This window comes from Mycteria americana, chromosome 17 (genome assembly GCF_035582795.1).
Source record: "Mycteria americana isolate JAX WOST 10 ecotype Jacksonville Zoo and Gardens chromosome 17, USCA_MyAme_1.0, whole genome shotgun sequence".
NCBI classification, from domain to species: Eukaryota; Metazoa; Chordata; class Aves; order Ciconiiformes; family Ciconiidae; genus Mycteria; species Mycteria americana.
In genome coordinates this window covers 10,922,048-10,934,620 of record NC_134381.1, presented here as the reverse complement: position 1 = coordinate 10,934,620, position 12,573 = coordinate 10,922,048, and the positions used below count along the sequence as shown (strand labels likewise).

The 12,573-nt window shown below is 51.0% G+C and overlaps 1 protein-coding gene across 1 annotated transcript in view; it reads left to right on the top strand.

Moving 5' to 3' along the window:
• GPSM1 (G protein signaling modulator 1) overlaps nucleotides 1-12,573 on the top strand; it is an 83,500-nt gene that overhangs the window by 56,857 nt on the left and 14,070 nt on the right. The gene's annotated exons all lie outside the window — the stretch shown is intronic.

The following is a 12,573-nucleotide window of genomic DNA, read 5'->3' as shown; positions in this document are numbered from 1 at the left end:
TTGAGCCTCAGCTTCACTGTCCATTAAGCAGAACAATGGTACCAACCTCCATCATGAACTGGTTTATGAGAGCTTGGTATTTAGGGGTGGTATTGGTAACCTTCTCTTGAGGGATGAGAGTTTAGACCTGAACTTTCCTGAGTTTGGGGCTGTCAGGATGTGATGCCTTGAATTCCGGAAGAACACAGCAATTTGGAACCCTTGCTGTGTGGAGCCTGGCTTGATCAGCCTCCTGGGGTTCAAGAGGAGTGGGCTTGTTGCCTTCAAGAAACAGAGCCCTTTTCAGGTTTTTGATGAGCAACCAAAAATGGTGGTTGCCTTTGCCAGATCTGGGACCTTAGGTATTGTTCCCTCTCATTTCCTGATCACATTGATGGTCTCCAGAGTGGCAATGTATAGAGTGGTCTCTTTGAATTCATCAGTTATTAGGCAGAGATGATAGAAAATCATTATCTAGGAGCTTCTCTTTAGAAGCAAGTTAGGTGGAGCACGCTTCCTAAAGAGCAGAAGCTGGCAGGAGGAGCTGGCCCTGATGTCAGTGATTTATGGGTTGCTGGCATGCAGTAAGTCCTGTGTTGGGTCTTGAAGAGCTGACTCAGTCTGTGCTTGGCTCCCCGGAAGGTGGTGGGGATCCGTGTCCTGGAAAGCTCTCTACATGCCTTTTTGATGTCTTTAGCCTGAACGATTGAGCTATTTGGTAAGCCGTTATCGTCCGGTTGTGTTGATGTTTGTTGTGACACATGGCAAATACAATGTACTGGGGAGGTTTCCTGCAGCTGTGTTGGTTTTGTTCTCAGTCCTGGAGACAGGGATCACACCCACAAACAGTGGTGTGTTTCTGGATCGTGGGAGGGGGCTTGGAGATATTTGAACTCGGTGATCTCAAGGGAGAAGCCTCAAGTCCTCAGCTTGTTGTTGCCAGGAGATGGAGCATAACAGCAAAGATTTAATGATCGCATGGGTTCTTGAAAGTATTTGGGCTCTTGCTTTATACTGAGGCTGTAACACACTTTCCAGTCTTGTGATCATGCAGTGATTCCAGATGGAATAAATCCAAGCCAGGAAAGATAGGCCTATTTTTTCTTGGTATTTACAAAAAGTAAAATAAAATATTTTCATTCTGGGTAAGAAAGGGTCTGAGCTGCAGAGCTTGGGATGAAGCCTGTCTGTAGAGTGGGGATGCTTGAAAGTGTTTCTAGCACCGAGTCCTTTGTTCCTGCTCTGCGGGTCACGGGGAGAACATGTCCTGCTGTACCTGCGTGCATGTGCGTATGTACACATCCCTTTTTGACCACAGACATTCCTGATTTTCAGTTCTCTGACCACTGGAGACAGGATCTTTACACCAACTGGGTTTTTCTTAGACTTCTCTGAGCTCATTCTTCATTCCCAACAGTGCTTGTGGAAATGTTCTAATAGGAAAAGCATTTCCTACTGCTCACCGGTGCAAACATGATCACTGAGAAGGAAAACAAAGCTCATCTGAGCCAGAAAGGAGACAGCAGCACGGGGGCATCCGAGGCAATACAAAGGCAGAAAAAAAACCACTTCTGCCAGAAATAGCCTTGTATTTTTAACTCAGACGTTCAGCCAGAAACCAAACAGAAGTCATACTCCATCCAAGAGCAAGGCAAAAAACATTCCTCAGGAGTGTAGCTGTGAGTACATAGGCTGTGTCTAAGAAAAGCCCCCATGGGACATTGCCAACCACCAGTGACCTCGTGATAGTACACATGGGGTTTTGGTGAATGTCCATGAACGAGCAAGTGTAGACATACACGCTCCAGTCACAGGAGGTGCCTTTCGGACACCTGGGGCACGTGCTGGTTCCTGACTCTGATGGAAGTGTGTGAGCAGGCGAGGGACACGCTGCTCCTCCACCCTTCGGGGGATGGAGGACTGCGCAGCAGGGGTGCAAAGCCCAGGGTTCGCTCTTGCAGGGGGGTGGCTAGGGCTCTGCCTGACTGCTGCAGTCTGATTCTTTCACCAGCTGTTCTCCCAGGGCCTCTTCCCTGTGTGCCCTGACTTTGCAGTCTGTGCGTGTTAGCTCCCCGCCTGCTCTGGATTTGCGAGCTGAGCCCTGAGAGTCCATTTTTAGTTCAGTTCCCAGGCATGCCTGGTGCCCAGGGTAGTGAAACCACGTAGAGTGAATTCAACAGGATATGCAGAGCAGCAGTGTGTGGAAAAAAATGACATCTTCCTCCTTGCAGACACTAAACGTGTCCCGTTTTATCCCAAGAGAGAATAGATCAATGCACTCAACAGTGCTCTTGGCTGGAGAAGGGTGGCTGCCTGTCTTACGTTTTAAAGAATGACCCTTATTTGGTATCTAATGGACTGTAGTCCATACCCCATAAAAATGACAGTGACAAGTGTTTTATTGGGTTTTTCTTCAGGCCAGTAGACATACAGAGTTAGGTAGCGTGGTTGCAGTCTTTGCAGGCAGATGCTCAGAATGGCAGAGGGAAGTTTGCTTGGCAAAATGCAGGTGGGACACCAAAGCCTCCCAGCATTGCTCTCGGTGAGGCAACCTGCCATCCTTCTTGCCAAGGAGGCCAGAGCCCCCAGCTAGGTTTTGCCCCTGCCTGTGCACCCACAAAGTGAAGGCAGGTGTATTTACATCCCCTTCCCTAAAGTTTTCTGAAACACCCTCAGAAATCCAGGAGCTTCCCAGAAGCCAGAGCTGGAGAAGCTCAGGAAGCATTTGAAATTCTGCTCTGATCCCTGCAGTGCCTGGCAGCGCTGTGTGTGTGCTGTTTGTCCAGGCAGAGGAATAAATGGTCTGTCACCCCTGTTGCAGGCAGCAGAGTCCTGCCAGCACATGGCTTACACCAGCGGGTTGTCTTCAGACCGTGCCCCACCACACATTAAATACCCTCCAGAAAGGGCTTTTTTGCTAGGAGAACATCTCTGCAGTATGTTCTGGTGGACGAGGCTGGGTCACTTCAGGTGAATTTTGTTTTATGTTGGTGCTCCCAGCTGACAGTTAGGCCAGCCTGACTTTGTAGCATAGGCCAGACCTCAGAACATTTAAAGTCAATGTCATCTTGCAGGTACTTGCCAAAAGCGAAGCAACCCGTTGCCTTGTGTTCTGTGTTTATCCCTGTCTGTCAGAGGGCTACCAGGGCCACGTTGGTCTGTTGTATGGGAGCGTGGGTGGGCTTTTTTGAAAAGCTGTAATTCCCATCCATGTGAGACTTTTTAAATCAAATATAGCAAACTCCACCCAAGATGGGAGAGAAGCTTTCCTTGGTCAGGCTGCTCAGACAAGAATCCCCCCAGAATCCTCATTTTCTGAATGCTCAAAGCAAAAATCCTCTTTAATCCATCGGTAAGCAGCAAGTCCTTAATTAGAGGTGAGCTCTAATGGTTGATTTAAGGTGCTTTTATGGGATGCCACAATATCTGCTGTCCCATCAGAAGGCATGACTGTGCACGCAGTCCTGTGCGCTGCTCTCCCTTGGTCGTTTTGCAGAGGGGAACTGAGGCTCTGCTCAGGGATGCCCAGGAAAAAAATTCATCCCAGGACTCCCAGGCCCCAAGCCGAGCGATGTAATCTCTGGGTAAGTCCTGCTGTCCGCGCAACCACTGACCTCCTTCCAAAGGGGCCTTACTGCAGCAGGCAGCTCCCTGGGACGTGGAGGTCCCGTGGGTGCGGTGCCTGAGTCAGAGCTCCCGGGTTCGCTGCCCATCTCTGCCACCAACTGCTTCTTGTTTACCTCCCTCTTCCCCATCTGTGTGATGGGGTGATGCTGCTTCCCTGCCTACCCTGGGGAGGTTACAGAGGCGTGATGATGGCTGTAAAGTTGTTTGAGCTTTGGATGGCAGGAGCTGTGGTGGTGTTATTAGCATTGGTGATGATGATGCTAATTACTGAGCTGCTGGGAAACTCCCCATGGGAGGAGGCGGGAGAGGGGAGGGGAAGGGAAGCAGGGAAAAGTGAAGGGAGGCAAAGTGAGCTCGGGGATGGAGAGGAGCCTGTCCGTGCTGGCAGCTCTGTCAGGCCCTGAGAGAAGGGCTCAGCCTGTTGGCAAAGCTGTGGGGATGCTGGGATGGATAGGAGAAGCCATGGCCCACGTGCTGCGTAAGGTAGGAGAGCATTCCAGGGCCCGCGGCAGGTCCCTCCATGTGGCTTAGACCTTCCTGCCACTGCTGTGCAAGATGCTGCTGTTGCACACGATGGAGAGCTTGCACAGGAGGGTTGTGTCGCTGGCGGGGCAGAGAGATGGGCTTCCTTACCCCTCCCATGGCCCTGTGAAGTTGGGGAAGTTCCCAGCCATGGCTGGTAGTTGCCGGGAGGAGAGGGACTGGCACTGCCTGGGTCTTGGGGACGGGCAAGGGCAGGGTCCTCTTCGCCTTTGAGGTCAGGTCCGGAGCTCCCATGGGAATACTCAGGGCTGTGAGTGCCTGGTTCTCCACAGGCATAGCAAAGGTGGGTTTGGTCTGGGAGAAGCTGGTGAGGGCGAGACGCATTTGGTCACATTTTCTCTCCGTTGCAGCAGGGCCCTGAGCAAAAGTAGCCGCATTAGATCTTGGTCCCTGTGCCTGCAGTTGCAGGCACCCAGATCCGAGTGCTCCCTGGGACTCGTGCACCGCACACCTTCTGAGTTTCCTCTCTTTTAAAAGTAACATCAAAGCAGAAGGTTTTGTACCACATGAAGCTTGCAGACATCAAAGGCTTGCTCATAAATTTAACCCCTCTGCTCTGCTGTGGAGAAGGTCATGATGCTCCAGCTCTTGATTGACTTGGTAACAGCTGTATTTTAGAGGGTTACTAGAAGGATGGGGTTTTTCTAACACTTCAGAGATATCAGAGGTTGTGTGTCCCTCACCCCCCTCTCTGAGAGAGCAACCACTGTGGAAAAAGGAGAGGGTCCATGGAAAAAAGGGGCTGTGTATTCCGGAAAAGACTGCTTAGGGAGGGGCTGGGGATCTGCCCCAATTCTGGGCCTTGCGTTGAAGGTCAGCACCGAGCTAAAGTCTCTGAGGTCGATGGGACTGTACACGCGCCAGAGTTCAAGGGCTAAAGCACTTTATTGGGTCAAGGTCCAACAGCTGGAACAAAAACCATGGAGAGAGGTAAGGATCAAATCCAACCCTCTCCCCTCCTCGGGGATCCGTGCTTTAGAAATGGTCCTGTTGATCTAGACTCTCCTCTTCCCAGGGGAGTGCATCAGCTCAAGGGAGTGCTTCCTCACTCTTCAAACCTGTCCTCCACCCTGTCCTCAGCAAAGATTTATAGTCATTTATAGTCAGTAGAAAGCGGAGCCGTGTTTGATTGCAGTGACGAGTTGCAGAGATGGGTTGCTGATGTATTTAGACACTGAACAATTTGCAAGCATGCTGCATCACCAAACATTCCCTAGGATAAATGTTTTTATAAGACCTTTTTTATGATTACAGTGACAAGCAACCATAAAAGAAGGGAAAACTTCGTAGATCGTACCCCCCCGCCCCAAAGGCAGGTTTCCAAAGCTCTTTTGACGGTTTTCTCTCCCCAGGATTTACTAGGGGGTTGTCAGGTTGCAGGAGCAATGCACAGAGCAGATGCTCGTGGTTGACCCTCTGCCTGGCCTGCAAGCAGGGAGTTCAGCTCGGGGAGCAGAGCTGGAGGGCAGTGTGGCATCCCTGGCAGAGCCAGGCAGCGAGGTCCTGCCTGTCCCTGCTGAATCATGTGTTGTCCAGGCAGCGCTCGGATGTCAGGTGCCCCTTTCTGTCCCCTGTGACTTCATGGTGGCCTGCAGAATTGGCCAGATGGACGCTGAGGTGCAAGGATAAATACAGCCTTGGGGGCTTCCTCCCAGACATTTGCGCTCTGGCCCCAAAGCATCTTTTCCCTGGTTGTCTTGTATTGTTTGAGAGAAGATTAAACTGATACTTCCTTGCAGTCCCTCAGGAGCATGAACATGGGGGATTGCACCAGGCAGTCTTTGCTGCTCTGTGGTGGCTGTCTCTGCATCTTCCCTCTCTTTTAAGATGAGGGTAGCCTCTTTGTCTCATTGATGTGTAAACTACCGCAATGCAAGGGCAGTGCAAATGCACACCCTTCTTTATCCCACAGCCTTTATGTTTTGTTTAACTGCATGGGTATAATTATGCCATTATCGTTGGTCAGACTTTCTGGTGTAAACGTGCTCAGAGAATCCAAGAGCAAGGGGGATGGAGAGGAAGAGAGAAGCCAGAGTCAGGGAGAGGGAAGGCGGCTGCTGCTAAATTTAAGACTGTTCCTATGACATCTGGAGGCTGCTATGCTGGTGTCAGTCCTGTTGGAACTGAGCAGGTAAACACTGAGCCACGGCTCGTTCTTTATCTTCCTGTTCAGTTTGTGGGACCTTCTGTAGTGCTTTTGGGCAGACATGGACCTGGGAGAAGAGGCTGTGCTGAGATATTTCCTAGCTGGAGGCAAGATGCGCCAGAAACCTTTCTGGAGGGCTCGAGTCTGACAGGTATTGGGAGGCTCTTCCAGGGATTCGGGCTGTTTGGGGAAGCAGCCAGTGGTCTGGTTGCCTCCCCAGAGTCATCTTCAATTGTCTGACCTTTCGTTCCATATGTCTGTATGAGTCTTTCTGTTAAGTTCTGGGGTCCTTCTTTTCTTTAGCTCCTCTTTTCTGACTCAGGTGGGCTGGTTGCACGGATGCTGCATGAGCTAGGAGAGGTTTAAAAAACGCTCTCCCAAATCTAGAGGTGCAGCAGAGCCAGACCAAGACTCTTGTGCGTTTTGTGGTGCAGAGCCCTGACACACGCTGTTCCTCGCTGGGACTTTGGTGCTAGCATGGGAGGCAGGGAAATAAACGGGTAGATAGAAAATCTCTGCAAGGTAACTGCACAGAGGTGGGGGGGAGGCAACAGCATTTTCTGGCTTGCACTGCCTCTGCTGCATTCATTGCCTCAGAGGTAAATTATCAGTTTCTTCCTTAAATATTAACAGCTGCCAGGTAATGAATTCCCCCTCTCTGTTTTATAATGGCACTAAAATTGGGATTTGCCTTGGTTTTCTCTGTAATTATCCAATGAGAGTGTGTGAGTGAGAGGGAGGCACGGCAGAGCTGGGCCTTGCAGGCTCTGCTGCAGGCAAGTGTCGTGCCTGGGGGACTGAGCCCAGGCACGACCCTTCCCAACAGGCAGCTCCGCTGTGCGGGGCTGGGGCTGCACAAGCAGTTAAGTGAAGCTTATGGTTTTACGATCCTTCATTAAGTTACTTTTTCTCATGCAGAGGGGCGGGTTTGGGAGGTAGGCTAGCATACACAATTGGACTAAAAGCCAGAATTACCTGCCAGGCTCCTCAGCATCCCGCGGAGGAGAAGCTGGTCCTGGCGAGGTGTGGCTGGGAGAGCGCGTGGGGAGGGAGCAGCGTCCCCGGCAAGGAGAGGTGCGGCAGGAGCCGTCCTGGTCCTCCAGAGTGCTGGGGCCAAATGCTGCGCTTGCCTCTCTCTGGGCACCCCCCTCCTCGCTGCCGATGGCACCTGCAGTTTGGACAACTCTGTGACTTGAGGTTTGGTTTTGTGAGAGACCAGCCGTCTTCAAAGAGCTGTGCACGGTTCCCTGTGCTGTGCTGCTGAGTAACAGTCAACGTAGTGCCAGTCCAAGGCTTTTCCTTTGCATCCTCTGCCTTGCTTAGCTGGGTGGCTTCATTAAAATCACCCCTGCAGAGTCCAAAAATGGGAGCCCGGAGACTCTGCCTTACATGTCTTGGGTGCAATGTAGACAGCTGCCTGGCTTGATTTGAGAAGCAGCAATCATCTCTTCTACCCACAGCTTTTGCTTATGAGAACGTTACGGGCACTGGCTGCTTTAGCCACCCTTTGCAGCCAGGTCCCGGGGTGTCTCTGCTCAGAGCAATGGGCTTTGCAGCACCGAGGAGACTCAGCTGATGCTGTTTTCGTTTTGGGAAAGTGACTGCTCTGCTATGGAGCCCCTGAAGGTGCTGTGAATGGTTTTGACATTTCTTAATTTAAGCCAGGAAAAGGCCAGACTGTGACCTCTGGGTCGCCTGTGAATATTTGACCCTTTTGGGTGCTGAAGCAGGAGAAATGACCCCTACAAGGTGAACTGCGCAGCACAGGACAAGTGTTAACTATTCCCTCCCCTACGTCCTGCAGACAATATGGAGGACAAAAGCTAAGTAGAAGAGAGAACCTGTCACCGCTTAAAAGGGGCAGATAACTCCCACGCGCTCTGTGGGACAGGACTGATGTTGGCAGGGCAGATGGTATCTGTATGGGCTGCAACATGATCGGTGTCCTTTATCTGGGGCGGCAATGGGTTGAGGACTGCTTGCTCAGGGCTGGTCCCAGAGCTGCCCTTGCAGTGTCCTGCCCACATTTTGCTCCAAACAGAAGCAAGGCAGAGGTATCGCTGCCTCTGTGCCTGTGTCAGCCCCTAGGCCTTGTCCTTGGTGAGATGTTTCAGTTCTTAAGGTCCCAGAGATAAAGCTGAATCCCTTATCTTCCTGTCTTTGGGATATTCCTGTTGCTGGGACACCCTCTTTCTGCTTTTTCCCACTATGCCGGTACCTTGTTTTTCCTCCTCCCAGACCGAGGTCAGGTTGTGAATCAAAGCTGTGCTGTGAAAGGAGATAGGAGGCAGGATTTAATGCAAGCCTGTGCTTGTGCATCAACCACACGCAGAAGAAGAACATACTGGCTGCCCCATGTGCAGGATGTCTGTCCAAGCCCTCGGCTTTGCAGAAGTTACACCAAGGACCCAAGGTCTGGATGCTTCTCAGATCCCTTGGGCTGGGGATCAGGGAAAGCATGTCTGAGACCCCATATTCCATCCATAGCAGGCTGTGTGGAGGCCAGTTTTGGAGCTAGAAAACTGTAAGAAAGAGCCTCTTACCAGAGGAACCTGCTCGAGGAAGGAGGTAAAAACTGAACTGGTTGTCCAAGGTCCCCCTTTGTTTGAGATTACGACAGAAGGTCTGCAGACCGGCTAGTCCAGTGGTCCAGGCTGGAGCTGACTAACCAAGCTACCAAAATACATTCTTCTTCCCCTGACTCATTGTAACTGAGTTCTCAGTTATTGGCACTTTGAAGCCATAATTGAGGTCTGCTTTCCTCCTTGCACAGCTTTTTCTCCCGGCAAATTGTCAGCCGTCAAGTGGTATGAGACAGTAAAAGAGATGTTACACTCACCATTTCCTAGAAACTGTCACTTTAAAGAGAACAATACTAAAAAGAGGGATGAATTGGAGCCAGACCTAGAGCAATAAAACTCCAAATGTTTGACTTCTTTCAAAATCTGGAACTCTTCATTCATTTCTAGGGTCTCTGCTGTGCCTGGGGCACTTTGTACGTTCACAGTTCCGGCCTCTCGCATTTAATAAACTGCACATGCCAGAAGAGCTTAAAAAAATCATAGCCTAGGTTCTCTTTGGATGTAAATCAGCATAACTCTGCTTAAATCACTGGAGCTGTGATGACACCAGATGACACAAGGGCCTCCAGTGACTGGGGATTTTGTTTGGTTTTCTTGCATGAATATCTCTTGCTCAGGCAAATGCGAGTGCAAGAGGTAGCACGGCCGTGCCTGCGTTTTGCCGGGGTGCCAGCAGTGACCTGCATCCGTGCCAGTGCTGGGGGCTGAGCTCCCAGCCGTGGCGGGTGGGATCTGGCATGTAAGGGAGCACCTGATGGATCCAGCCGGTCTCTGTGCACGGCCTGAGGCTGGGAAGGGAGCGTGGTCTGGCTGTGCTTGCTGGAGCCGTGCCGTGTGCTTTTCCATTGGTTGGTGAGTCTACGTACATAATCTTTTCTGTACCAGTAACTTCTGTTTCTCTTTATATGAGCTATATTTAAAAACAGGGAAATGCGCCCTAATAATATGGGTTTTGGATTTAATTTAAGGACAGACCTGTAGCAGTGCAGGAGCATGTATAATGAGACCGGTTTTGTCTGTAACAAATCTTATCTTATCTTTATCTTAACAAATTTTATCTTTGATAGCGGCTCTTACCAGCTGTTGGACAGGGCTACGGTGCTGGAGGCTCTCCCAGACGACACAAACGCAGCACAACCTTGGGGCAAGCTTGGCTTTTGTCTGGTATTGCCCAGCTTTGGGGAGGCCAGATCAGCCTGTGAGCAGCTTGTCCCGTGTGGTCACTTGGGCATCCTGCCCAGAGGCCACCCCGCTGCCTTCGTTTGTCACCGGCGCAGCTCCGTCCCCGGTGTTCGTTTGTGGTCAGACAGGAGAGTTCAACGACCCAGGCGATGGGCAGTAACCTCCTCTGCTAGTAGGGTGTTCTCTAACCCACTGCTTATGGGTAGACGTGGTCCCATCCAATGCCAATCCTCTCTTCTGGATTTAGGATAGCCTTGGGGTGAGCGGAGGTTTGGGGTCTCTCTGGGCTGTCCTTGTGTCTGTGCTTGGACTAGGTGCAGGAAACTGAGGCTCCCTGGGTCCTCCATGGTTGCAGGAGTAAGGAGAAGGATGTGAATCCATAAATCAAAGGAGCCAGAAATGAGGAAGGTTTGAGAGCTGTTTCTTGGAGCTCTCATGATAAAAAACTGTCGTGGCAGCAGGAAGGCTCCCTCTGCCCCTGTACGAGTGTGAATGCAGCTGTCGGGGGGGGAGATGTCAGGGACAGAGGTGCAGGCAGGCAGATCCCAGCTGGACAGGAGAAGGTCTCCCGGCTTTTGGCAGTCACTGCTGGCTGCCCGCTGGGCAGGGCACAACCTGCGTCCGGGGTTAATGTGGCAATCACGAGCTGCTGCTCACACCTCACCTTCAGCCTGCGTCCACGTTTCCCATTAGCAGTGCTATTTTTGAGCCTCCCAAGGCAATTAACACCAATTAATCTAAAAAAGCCTAAATAATGGTTTTTCAGAGCCCCCGGCTCCTTCCTGTTCCCCATGTGGCCCCAGAAGATTGCCTGAACCTGGCAGAGAGCTGAGCCCAGTTAAGTGCTTTGTGTGCAGGAACTGCTGGGGAAGCTTCCTGGGGTGATGTGCAATTAGAGAAGGGCCGCAAACGATCCCATGGATCCGACTCTTCCATCCTGGGTCGCGGTGTCTGTGCCACAGAGAGTTGCCGTTCCCTGCAGTGCTCTTTATGCTGGAGGAGAGGAGGAACCAGGTTCTGCAGATCGGTGCAGCCCTCTCTTGAGAGCCAGCAAAGAGTGAGACCACTGAATACGCTTGGGTGCAGGAGGTGCAACTCCCCTGGGATGTGCAGAAAAGTCCCTGGAGGATTTTTTGCCTCTATCTAAAGCCATTTGCGTCCTACTATTCTCTGGGCAGTGTCATGTGGAGCAAATCAGCCTCCCCATCTTTGCCTTCCCCAAACGGGGCGTAGTTTCATCTTGCCCTTTCAAACAGCATGTACCAGAGCAAGAGCTGCTTTTTGCTGATAGGAGAGGCTGTTACTGTGTTTGCATGTGATTTTTGTCTTACCTGTTTAAGCTCTCCTGAGAAGGGCTGCGTCTGACCATCACTGAAATGGTAAACCCACGGGTACCGGCCCCAAGATCCTCCCTGCCCCCAGCAGAGCCAGGATTTCATGTTTTGTGGGGTACCTTGCATAACAAGGCCTTGATCTTGAGCGCGACCTTCAGGCATTACTGGAAGATGAGTAAATAATAATTAAGATTTGGGCGTTTGCTGCAGTGAAGGGTGTTTATATGCAGGTTAGATGTGCGTTATGGGTGCTAATGTAGATGGGTGTGTGCGGATCCACTGACTAACTTCACCCGATCATTACCACCCCGGTAAAGGTGCTGCATCTGTTCAGCCGCTTTTTAAAACAGCGCTGTGCTAAGAGCAAGTAGGTGTCTAAATAAAAGTATGTTTCAAGAAAGCAGCACCATTTTGGCAATCCAGAGACAAGTAGGCTTTTTTGTAAAGCATTTTCGAAGCAAATTGTCAGTAGGTTCCAATTTCAGATGCACCGAGCGCAGTATATTGTGGGGAGGAGGGCATATCTGCTGCTGGGGGAGCGTTGGATCATTTCCATCGCTGAAGAGGAGCATGTCCTTCACTGGCAGCGGGCTTATAGGCACCTGTCTCCTCCATCACCTCCTACTCCTCGGTAGGGCTGGAAGTGGGGAGGTGGTGGTGCGGTCTAGTGGATAGAGTAGGTGACTGGGAGTTGAGCACTAAATATTAACCTTGGCTTCTGTGCTAATTAATCAAGAATATGGGTTATATCCTTTAAAGCAACGGAGTTATTTCGGTTTAGCAAATTACTGCTGCTCAGCTGAGACTCAACAGCTGAGCGTGGTCCTAGTTCCACCCCCCTCCAACTGCAAAGTAAATCACTGCAACTAGTTTCAGCTAAAACATTGTGCTTTGCTGCTCGGGTGTGTTGTGGTGTGCACGGCCAGGTACCGCAGCTCTGCGTGAGGGCAAGCATCGGTTACGCTCCAAGAACTTACTGCTTGCTGGCACCTGCCTATAACCTGAATTGTTCTGAGCAAGTAGTTCAGGTCCACTCCCAACTTTGGTATTTAAGGGATCCTCCAGCTTTTTGATGGGCCAAATTGACCTCTATAGCTGCCCATCTTCTTCCATAGGCTGGAGAGACTGACCTGGAATGATAATGCTTCTAACTTGTCTCCTTGGTTAGTAATTTAAGCTT